This window comes from Dromiciops gliroides, chromosome 1, assembly GCF_019393635.1.
Source record: "Dromiciops gliroides isolate mDroGli1 chromosome 1, mDroGli1.pri, whole genome shotgun sequence".
Taxonomy (NCBI): domain Eukaryota; kingdom Metazoa; phylum Chordata; class Mammalia; order Microbiotheria; family Microbiotheriidae; genus Dromiciops; species Dromiciops gliroides.
In genome coordinates, this window is record NC_057861.1 from 685998827 (window position 1) to 686009351 (window position 10525).

Below are 10525 nucleotides of genomic sequence, written 5' to 3' on the forward strand. Positions count from 1 at the left end.
TCAGCTATTGATGCTTTAGCTGCCTCCCATGTTATAGCCAAGGCCCAAAGCTATGCTCACTTCCATCTTGCCATAGGCCCAGTCTACCTCCACCCCAAAGTCCACAGACCTCTCTTTTAGTCCTCCTGATATATGATAGACTGGAAAAATTACTATAATATTCTGTTATTTATTCCACTTAGAAATAGATTTGATGGCTTTTTCAAGGTTTTGTTTATAGGGGAATATTGGGAGAACTTGGCAAAAATGCTCACTATACTGGTCCATCTTGACTGAACCCTCAAAAAGCTGTTGAATATATGCATCTTGAATACATGTTTTATTCATGTTCAATACATACTTATTGATTTCACTATACTCTTTTTCCTGAATACTTAGGAATTTGTGCTCTTTATTGTAACAAGGTAGACCTGAATAATTACATTTCAAAATGATTACCTCATTTTGACCCACCCAAACAGTAAAATTTAGTTTAAGAGTGATTAGGTATGTATCAGATTACATAGTCACCTTTTGCAAAATAAATCATCCTTCTAACCAATGGGATAGAGTTTAATTAATTAAATTGAACCCAAATTGTACTCAGTAATCTTGCTGCAGTGCAAATTTAGTGTCTCAGGTTCCTAGGATAAAATATTTGCTCTCTTGAATGTTATGTGAGTCAATCTAATCAGTTTCACTCATATTTGAATAATTTTGATCATCTTCTCAGTAATTACTAAATCAAATACCTATCCCTGTCAATGTGACTGGGACATTCAGAACTAGTAATGGACTTAAATACCATGATGAATTGCTAAATTCAGTTGCTGTGTAGCCCAAGGGTGTAGAAACCCAATGCTGAAATTGCTGGGAACTATAATTGTCCCCTTTGGATTGTGATAAATGAGGTGTTTTAACTTTTTTTGTGCCATGAACCTATTTGGCATTATGTTAAAGTTTTTAATTTCTTCTGATAACAATGTTTTCTAGATAAGTGAAGGAAATGCCATATTTCAGTTAGAAATTTGGAAAAATTCAGATTAATTTTGTCTCCCACTAAATTTTATTAACCTCCTTATATCGATGCACAGAAGACTTGACAGTCCATGGACTTCAGATTAAAAACCATGGAACAAATTAAAGAAAGTATGATCAATGAACAATTTTTCCAAGGAGAAATAATCCTTATTATCTTGAGAAATCCCATTTATTCTATGAAATTTCTCTGATTTGTAAATCAAACACAATGGAATCTAAATTTTTACTAACTTTACTTTTGCTAGTTTCAGAAATGACTAGAATCTCTAAATACTACCCCTTCTTTGTATCTATATAGTAAAAAAAGCATAGGTTGAAATATATAACTCAACCAATATTTTTTATTCTTTGATCATTATTGTTGTCTCTATATACACAAACTTGAAGGATTGTATTGACTGACTTGCTTTGGAAGACATACATTTTATTCAAAAGTTTAAATATTCTTCAGATAGTACACACCTGTTCCAAAGAAAGTTCTTGTTTAGTTTGTTCAGATAACTGAAATTCAAAGATATGTTGTAGATGTAAGTGACTCCTCAAAAATGATCTTTAGCCAGCTTTTCAGCTTTTGTCACAGCTTCAATGGGTCCTACCATATAGAAGGCATGCTCTGGGAAATGGGCATACTGATCTACCAAGATCTGTTGGAATCCCTTAATGGTTTCTTTCCAGGGTGCCAACTTCCCCATGTATTCTGGGAATACCTCGGTAATCTGAAAGGGTTGTGATAAGAAACGCTGGATTTTCTGGGCCTGAGACACTGTTCATTTGTCTTCCTGAGACAACTCATCTATACCAATAATAGCAATGATGTCCTGGAGGGCCTTATCATCCTGCAGAATCTTTTGTGCACCTTGGGCAACATCACAGAGACCATTGCCAACAGTTTTATGGTGCATGATTTGGGAGATGAAATCCAGAGGATCCACTGCAGGGTAAATGCCCAGCTCAGCAGTGCCTGGGACAGCACAGTGGTAGCATCCAAGTGGTCAAAGGTGGTGAAAAATTGGTGTCAGTCAAGTCATCATTCGGCATATAGATGGCCTGCACAGAGGTGATGGAACCCTTCTTAGTTGTGGTAATTCTTTCCTGCATGATATGTATATCCTGTGGCCAGGATGGGATGGTAATCTACTACAGAGGGGACTGTGCCTAGTAAGGCAGACATCTCTGAATCTCCCTGAGTGATTCAGAAGATAGGAAGGGCAGGACATCTTGATCCTTTTGGTCTTTAAAGTATTCAGCCACAGTGAGTCCAGTCACTGCTCCCTAGGCTAGAGCACCAGGTGATTCATTCATCTGTCCATATACCAATGCTACCTTGGAAATGGCATCCTTCAGATTAATTACATCAGATTCCATCATCTTGTGGTACAAGTCATTGCCATCTCAGTTCTTTTCACCAACACCAGCAAACCCAGAATAACCACCATGGGCCTTGGCAACATTTTTGATTAGTTCCATAATCAATACAGTCTTACCCACACTAGCATCACCAAACAGACCAATTTTGCCACCCTTGACATAGGTAGCCAAAAGATCAATAACTAATGCCAGTGACCATGTTTTCTTGTTTCATGCTCATTTCTATGAACTCAGGAGCCTTCTATCACTATCTATCACCATCACTTCTATCATCTAATACCCTCAAAAAAATTCCATCCATGCATGTGTACATTTTTAGCAGTGGGAGGGACAGTTTAGATCTGTGCTTTCTTTAATTTAGGATACTCCTTCTAATAATCCAGATCGGCAAATATTCTTATGGGGGGGTGGAATGGGAAAATAAAAATTTATTGAACATATACCTACTATAATCCAGAGTCTGTGTTAAATGCTTTACAAATATAATACTATATGAAAGTTGTCTAGCTCTCCTAGATTTCAAATTATTTTCCCAGTATCACACAGCCAATCATGTTTGAGAAATATATATATTCATGTCTTCCTTACTCTTAAAATATCCCACTATCTACTGTTATTCATTCTCTCTCTCTCTCTCTCTCTCTCTCTCTCTCTCTCTCTCTCTCTCTCTCTCTCTCTCCCTCCCTCCCTCCCTCCCTCCCTCCCTCCCTTTTACATGTGCATGATACTCACTTTACTCCATCCTACTATAGTTCCTTGTCTAGGAAATAGAAAGGATAGTAGTACCCTTAACAGTAACATGGAAATTTGGAAGACAGAAGGATTTTTTGGGTGGTGGGTTAGAGATACTGCATTAAGTTTTGGATGTCTCATTTGACATTTGATATAACTATTCATATTTGATATGAGATGTCTCAATGTTGGTTATTTGTAACTATAAATATTGTCACATTAATATGGGGTTCATATATGTACATGTGGCAACCAATCAGTTAGTCACTATATATTTGTTAAGCACTTATTTTGCATCAGGCACTGTTTTAAGTGCACTGTATACAAAGAGACATTAAAAACAATCCTTGCCCTTGAGGAGCTAATGGGGGAGACAACAAGCAAAGGAATATGGACAGATCATATTAAAAAAATATGAAATAATTAAATTTAGAAGGTATTAGAATTAATAAAATTTGGGAAAGACTTCCTATAGAGTGTTAGTTGGGACTAAAAGCAAGTTGGGGAAGCCTATGTAGACATGAGAAGAGAGAGCAGTCCAGGCATGGAAGACAGGCAGAGAAAATGTCTGTAGTCCAGAGATGGAGAACTGACAAGATCACTAAGCAAGAAAAGAAGAGAAGGGACCCAGAAGAAAATCTTGAGATACTGATTTTAATGTGGATGAAGACTCAAAGTAGACAGAGAAGGTGTGCTCAGGCAGGTAAGAGAAGAACTAGAAGATAATAGTGTTATGAAAACCTACAGAGGAGAGATTATTCATGAGAAACAGGTGATAATCCATGTCACTATTTGCAGATAGGTCAAGGATGAAGATTGAGAAGGGCCATTGAGTTTGACAATTAGAAGGTCATTGGATGATTTTTTAGAGAGTGATTTCAATTGAATGATCAGGTTGGAAGCCAGACTACAGAAAGTGTAGAAGAGGATGAGAGGAGAGGAAGTACAGACATCTATTATATAATTTGGCTAAGAAATGGAGGAGAGATATAAGAAGATAGTGCCTCTGGCTAGATCAAGTGAACGTTTTTCTTGTTGTTGTTGTTGAGGCTAGGTGGGAGGTTAGGCATGTTTGTAGGTAGCAGGGAAGAAGACAAAAAGATGGGAGAGAATTCTGGGGAAAGGTATTTGAGTGATGTGAGGTGAAGAGAAGAGGATAAAAGTGATCTTTCAGCATATAGCCTCATTTTTTTGGATGATGTATAAGGTAAGAGATTAGAAAAAGGGGTTATAATGGGGAGGAAGAAAAAGGTCTTGGAATAGCTGCTGCTGTGAGTGAGATAGCAAATGGATGAGGGAAACGAATCAATTGTCTTGCTCCATTACGTTCTAGTTAAGAATATGTAACACAAACTTATAATGGACCCAACTAGCATGATTTCACAAATTATTCTAGGTATACTATATACATACATAAATACACACACACACACATATATATATATGTATATGTGCATGTATAGTATAATTGTAATATATTTATATCATAAATATCATTAAATTTAAATAAACATGTATATATGTATGTGTGTTTGTATGTCTATATCTCTATTTCTCTATGTCTGTCTGTCTGTCTATCTATCTATGGTTTTCAGTATTGAATGATCCCATTATGCTTCTGGCATATTAAGGGTAGAGTGGTAGAAAAAGTATATATGTTTGTATATATACATATATGTAATAATATATATAACGTTATCATATATAAATTATATGTTGTCATGTAGTGGCCATATATCTATAAATATGGATGTATGTATACACACATGCATATATATTTTTTTCATCAATTGACATGGAAAAATAAGGGATCAAGTAGTCCACCTACTGGTGATAACCTTTTCCATAATTAGCTCAGTTCTCAGAAAGCAGACACAGACTATACCTGGGGCCCTACTTGAATACTTTCCAGTATCAAATGACATTATCAGAGTTTGAAATCTATTGGTAGAACCCTTAGAAATGCACTGTATACCATGATAAGACATTGGAATAAAATTCAATTGAATGGAGCAAGTGAAGGTGGCTAAACACTCACACACACATACACACACACACACACAGGAAAAAAAATGCCGTGCCCTCTACAAACTCATTCTATTATTGCATTATTGCACTGCTCTGGAGGACATCATTTTAGTAGCTTTATCTGTCTTTGCCAACTGATCTTTATTTTAAAATATCTTGATTTAAGGTGACAAGATTTGATTTGATGCTATTATATCTTCTGAACCAAAGGTTTAGTGAAACATCCTATTTTAATTCTATGTTTAATATCAATAAAAATGTCCTTTGCATTGATCTTACATTGAGTATCAGCTAAAATTAATCCCACAGATCCCACCAGATTTATTACTCAGAGAAGAAGCATAGAATTTGAATGAACTGATTTGAATTTACACCAATTTAAACTGAACATTCTACAAGTCTTCACTAAAAACAGCTTGTCTGACAGGGAGAATGTCGATAGTACATATTATGGTCTTTTATGAAATTTAATACCCTTTTACTGAATTTATGATGGAGAAGTATATGTATATATATAATAAATTTATCATGCAGTTGAAAACATTTAATGACAAAAATAAAGGTAGGCCCAGTGTTTTTAGCTTTGTGTGTTTTACATCTAAATATTTAACAATGCTTGAACCTGAAGATCAGAGGACTCTGTGAACTTACAATCTTGCAGTCTCTAACTACATGTAATAATGCCATGTGTTAGAAAAATAGCAATCATTTTGCTTGGCCCCAGAAAGCAAAAATAGGGGCAACACCTGGGAATTATGGGAAGTTACATTTTGGCTAAATATAAGAAAACGCTTCTTAACAAATCAAGTTTTCTAACAATGGATTGGGCTTCCTTATAAGGTAATGAGTCAAGTGGGTGCTAAATAGCCATTTGTCCAGGAATTTGAAGAGGTGTTTCATAAATCAGTCATTCATTGGAAAACCTCTGCCATGCATTCTGACTCTAATATTTGATGATCACATATCTATATGAAAAACTTACATATGCTTTCACAGTAGGGAGGAAGTCTGGCTCTATTTTTTTTAATCAGTGGACAATGATTCTGCCCACAGGTAGAATGTTGATTCAAATTCACACTGTTGTTTTTTGTTTTGTTTGTTTGTATTTAGGGCAATGAAGGTTAAGTGACTTGCTCAGGGTCACACAGCTAGTAAGTGTCAAGTGTCTGAGGCCGGATTTGAACTCAAGTCCTCCTGAATCCAGGGTCGGGGCTTTATCCACTGTACCACCTAGCTGCCTCAAATTCACACTGTTGTTGTGAGTAGCAAATTAGATTGCATCCCTAAAGCATGTTTCAAATTGTAGAGCACTACATAAATGCCAACTTGGCATTACATTCCAGTGTTCATCATCTAAATGGTTTTCCTGGCACTTCTTACTTGGATATATGTAAAATCATTTCATATAAGTATTCCTGAGTTTCTCTGAATCATTTATGGAATTTCCTTTTTACATCATGAATTTAACTATTATCTATACACAAACATTCTAATTCTTCATATTTGTCATTTGTTTAAATAGAATATTAGCCTGTTATACAAATTGTTTTCCTATTTCTCAGTCCATGGGAATCCACTTTCCTTATAGCTCTTTACTAATACACACATATACATACATGGAATTCGCGTGTATAGATAGATATAGATATATTTTATCTATGTGTACACATATATATAAAACACATGCCTATATGCATGTGTATTGTTTATACACATTCTCTATGTGTTTTGATGTATAAAAACACACAATTACTAGAGATTATCACTCTAATTTTGAACTCTTGGTGTTTTTGTCATTTATGTTGTAAGGATGTAAAATTCTAGCTGTGATGTCTAAAATCTAATGAGTGGTTGCCTTAAATTAGAAGCTTTAGGGGCAACTAGGTGGTGCAGTAAATAGAGTAGCAGCCCTGGATTCAGGAGGACCCGAGTTCGAATTCGGCCTTAGACATTAAACACTTACTAGCTGTGTGACCCTGGGCAAGACACTTAATCTCAATTGCCTTACCAAAAAATAAAATAAATTAGAAGCTTTAGCAAGAGTTTAGCTTTTAGATAGAGCACTGGCCCTGGATTCAGGAGTACCTGAGTTCAAATCCAGCCTCAGACACTTAACACTTACTAGCTGTGTGACCTTAGGCAAGTCACTTAACCCCAATTGCCTCACGAAAAAAAAAAAGAGTTTAGCTTTTTAAGTATTTATTTAAGTGCATTAGAAGTTAGTGAAGAGAGAGAGAGAGATTAAGAACAGATTCCTTATAGCATGGGAAATCCTAGTTTAGAACTATCTAGTTTAGCCAGAGAGAAAAAAAAAACGTCCTTTCCTAGCAGCCCAAGTGAAGTCCCCTACCACACCAAAGTCTGGAAATGAAAGGCCCTTGCTCCTCAGCGGCTTCTCCCAGAAGCCTCCTGTGAAACCAGAAATAGAGCCGTCTACACACACAGCTCCAAGTTAATTTGCTGGTAACATTGATTGACAGGACCCACGGGCGGCAGACATCGCTTCCAGACACCAAAGTCACATGGTTTCTTTTCAGGCCAGAGCTCACAATATCCCTCCCAGCAGGGGATGTCATTCCAATTCTCAAAACGTCCAGTAATGAAATCACTTGGCCAAAGACAAAGCACAAGTTATTGGCTTTAAAATATTTTAATAAAATTTAAAATTTTAATAAATTTTAATTCAAATTTTAATAAAATGTAATAAAATTTCAATTCCAGAATGTATTTACCATCAGTTTTACCAACAGCTTGGTAGTATTCTAGTCTTCCCACAGTCACTCTACCATTTTTCATTTTTGTCATTTCTTATCATTGCCAATCCAATGAATAAGGTGAATGAGGTGAAATTTTGCATTTATATTATTTTTAAAAGGCAGTTTGGGGCAGCTAGGTGGTGCAGTGGATAAAGCAGCAGTCCTGGATTCAGGAGGACCTGAGTTCAAATCCGACATCAGACACCTGACACTTATGAGCTGTGTGACCCTGGGCAAATCACTTAACCCTTGTTGCTCCACAAAAAAAATAAAAAATAAAAAAAAATTAAATTTCCTTTGACTGGTGGAAATGGCTCTTTTTCTTATACACTTTTATTAATTCCCTGTATATTTTAGATGTCAGAACTTTAACAGAGTGAAGTCATATGAAGTCAACAATCATTTGCCAAGTTCCTGCTGCATGACAGGTATTAAACTAAGAATTGGCAATTCAAAAAGAAGACATAAATAACCTATTTCAATAATCTCACATTGCAACAGAGGGAAAAAAAACATGCAAACAACTATGTGCATACAAGAAATATTCAGGACAAGTTAGGAGACTATCTCAGAGAGAAGGTGTTAAGGACTGGAATAAAACTCCTTGAAGAACAAGGGAATTAAGATGAGGCTTGGAGAAACCCAAGGATGTCTGGAGGCAGAAATGGATGGATAGAACGTTCCAGCCAAAGGGGAAACCTCAGTGAAAATGTTCAGTATCAGGAGATATAGTGTACTGTGTGTGGAGAAGCTAGGAAGCCAATGTCTTTGAATTACTGAATAGGCGAAGGAGAGTAAGATAGAAGAGGACTGGAAAGGTAAAAAGGGTCAAGGTTATGAAGTAATTTACAACCAAACATTTACATTTGTACTTAATCCTGGGAGTAATAGGCAGTCACTATAGTTTCTTGAATAGAGGTATAATAATTTTTAGAATGAACAAGTAAAGGATTGGATTATGGATTGGAGTGGGGGAAGATACTGCAGCAATCTAGGTATGAAGTCATGAAGATTTTCACTAGGATGGTGGCAATATCAGTGGATGAAAGCTGATGTATATGAAAGATTATAAAAAGGTAGAAATGACAAGAATTCATAGTTCCTTGTATATGGTAGGTAAGAGAGAAAACAAGAAATTGAAGATGACTCTTTAGTCATTAGCTAGGTTTATTGGGGAAATGGTGATAACCTCTAACATATTAGGAGGGAGTATATAGAAGAAAATATAAAGTGTTCAGTTCAGGACATGTTGAATTTATGATGGCTATGTAACATCACATGAGAGACATCCAAAACTTAGAGAGAAGAGGGTATCAAAGAAAAGAGGTTAATTAATATTTTAAATGCTGAAGAAAGTTAACAATATTGAAGGATTAAGAAAAGAAAATTAGATTTAGCAATTAAGAGAGCATTGCTGAGCTATTTGCTACAAAGTTTTCCCCGAATTAACTACATTTCTTCTAATTCTTGTTGCAGTAGCTTTGTTCTTGTAAAATGTTATCACTTTTATGCCATTAAAATTGTCTTATCTCCTAGCACCACTTCTTTCCTTTATTTACTTAAGAATTTTATTCCAAGCACTACTTGTTCAATGTACCATTCTCCATGTTCATTTAAGTGCTATGATGTGTTCTTTTCAAGTCAATCAGTTAACAATCATTTACTAAGTATCTATTATTTGCCAGACACTGTGCTCAGCAGTGGAAATACCAAAAGAAGCAATTAGACAGTTATCCTCAAGTAATTCATAAATCTAATGGTGGAGTTATCAAGCAAAGATATCTATATCTATATCTATGTCTATATCTATATCTATATCTATCTCTATCTCTATATCTATCTCTATCTCTATCTCTATCTCTATCTCTATCTCTATCTCTATCTCTATCTCTATCTCTATCTCTATCTCTATCTCTATCTCTATCTCTATCTCTATCTCTATCTCTATATCTATATCTATATCTATATCTATATCTATATCTATATCTATATCCAGAATAAACAGGAAATGTGTAAGAAAGGGAAGGCATTAGAACTAAAAAACGTTGGTAAAGGCTTCTATAGAAGATGGGATTTTATGTGGAACTTAAAGGAAGCCAAGAGGTGTAGATGAGGAGGGAGAAAATTCCATATAACCAGAGAAAATTTCTGGAGACCAATGATCATACATTTCTTTACTGGCAACCTATATACCACTTTTCCATTTACGTTCTCTATTGCAGATTGTTCATACCCAGCATATGCATCTCCATTGTCCTGGGAGTGATCTTCAACATCAGTTCTTAGGTTGACATTATTGTCCCATGATCTACCAATATATAGCAACATTGTAAATATTGATAATAAAAATAATGGACCTTTGTTAAAACAAGCAGTTTAGAAGGATTAAAAAGAACTTGGGGAGCAGGTAGCTGGCACAGTGGATAAAGCACCAGCCCTGGATTCAGGAGTATCTGAGTCCAAATCTGGCCTCAGACACTTGACACTTACTAGCTGTGTGACCCTGGGCAAGTCACTGAACCCCCATAGCCCCCCCACAAAAAAAATTGGCAAAAACAATTTATCCTACCTATTTCTATTCAGTAATTCTGGGTCCAATTCACTGCCTACTTGTAATAACT

The 10525-nt window shown here is 35.7% G+C and overlaps 1 pseudogene; it reads right to left on the reverse strand.

Annotated features, from left to right (window-relative positions):
- Nucleotides 1–1559: 1559 nt before the first annotated feature.
- On the reverse strand, nt 1560–10232 carry LOC122753629 (annotated as a pseudogene).
- Nucleotides 10233–10525: the final 293 nt, after the last annotated feature.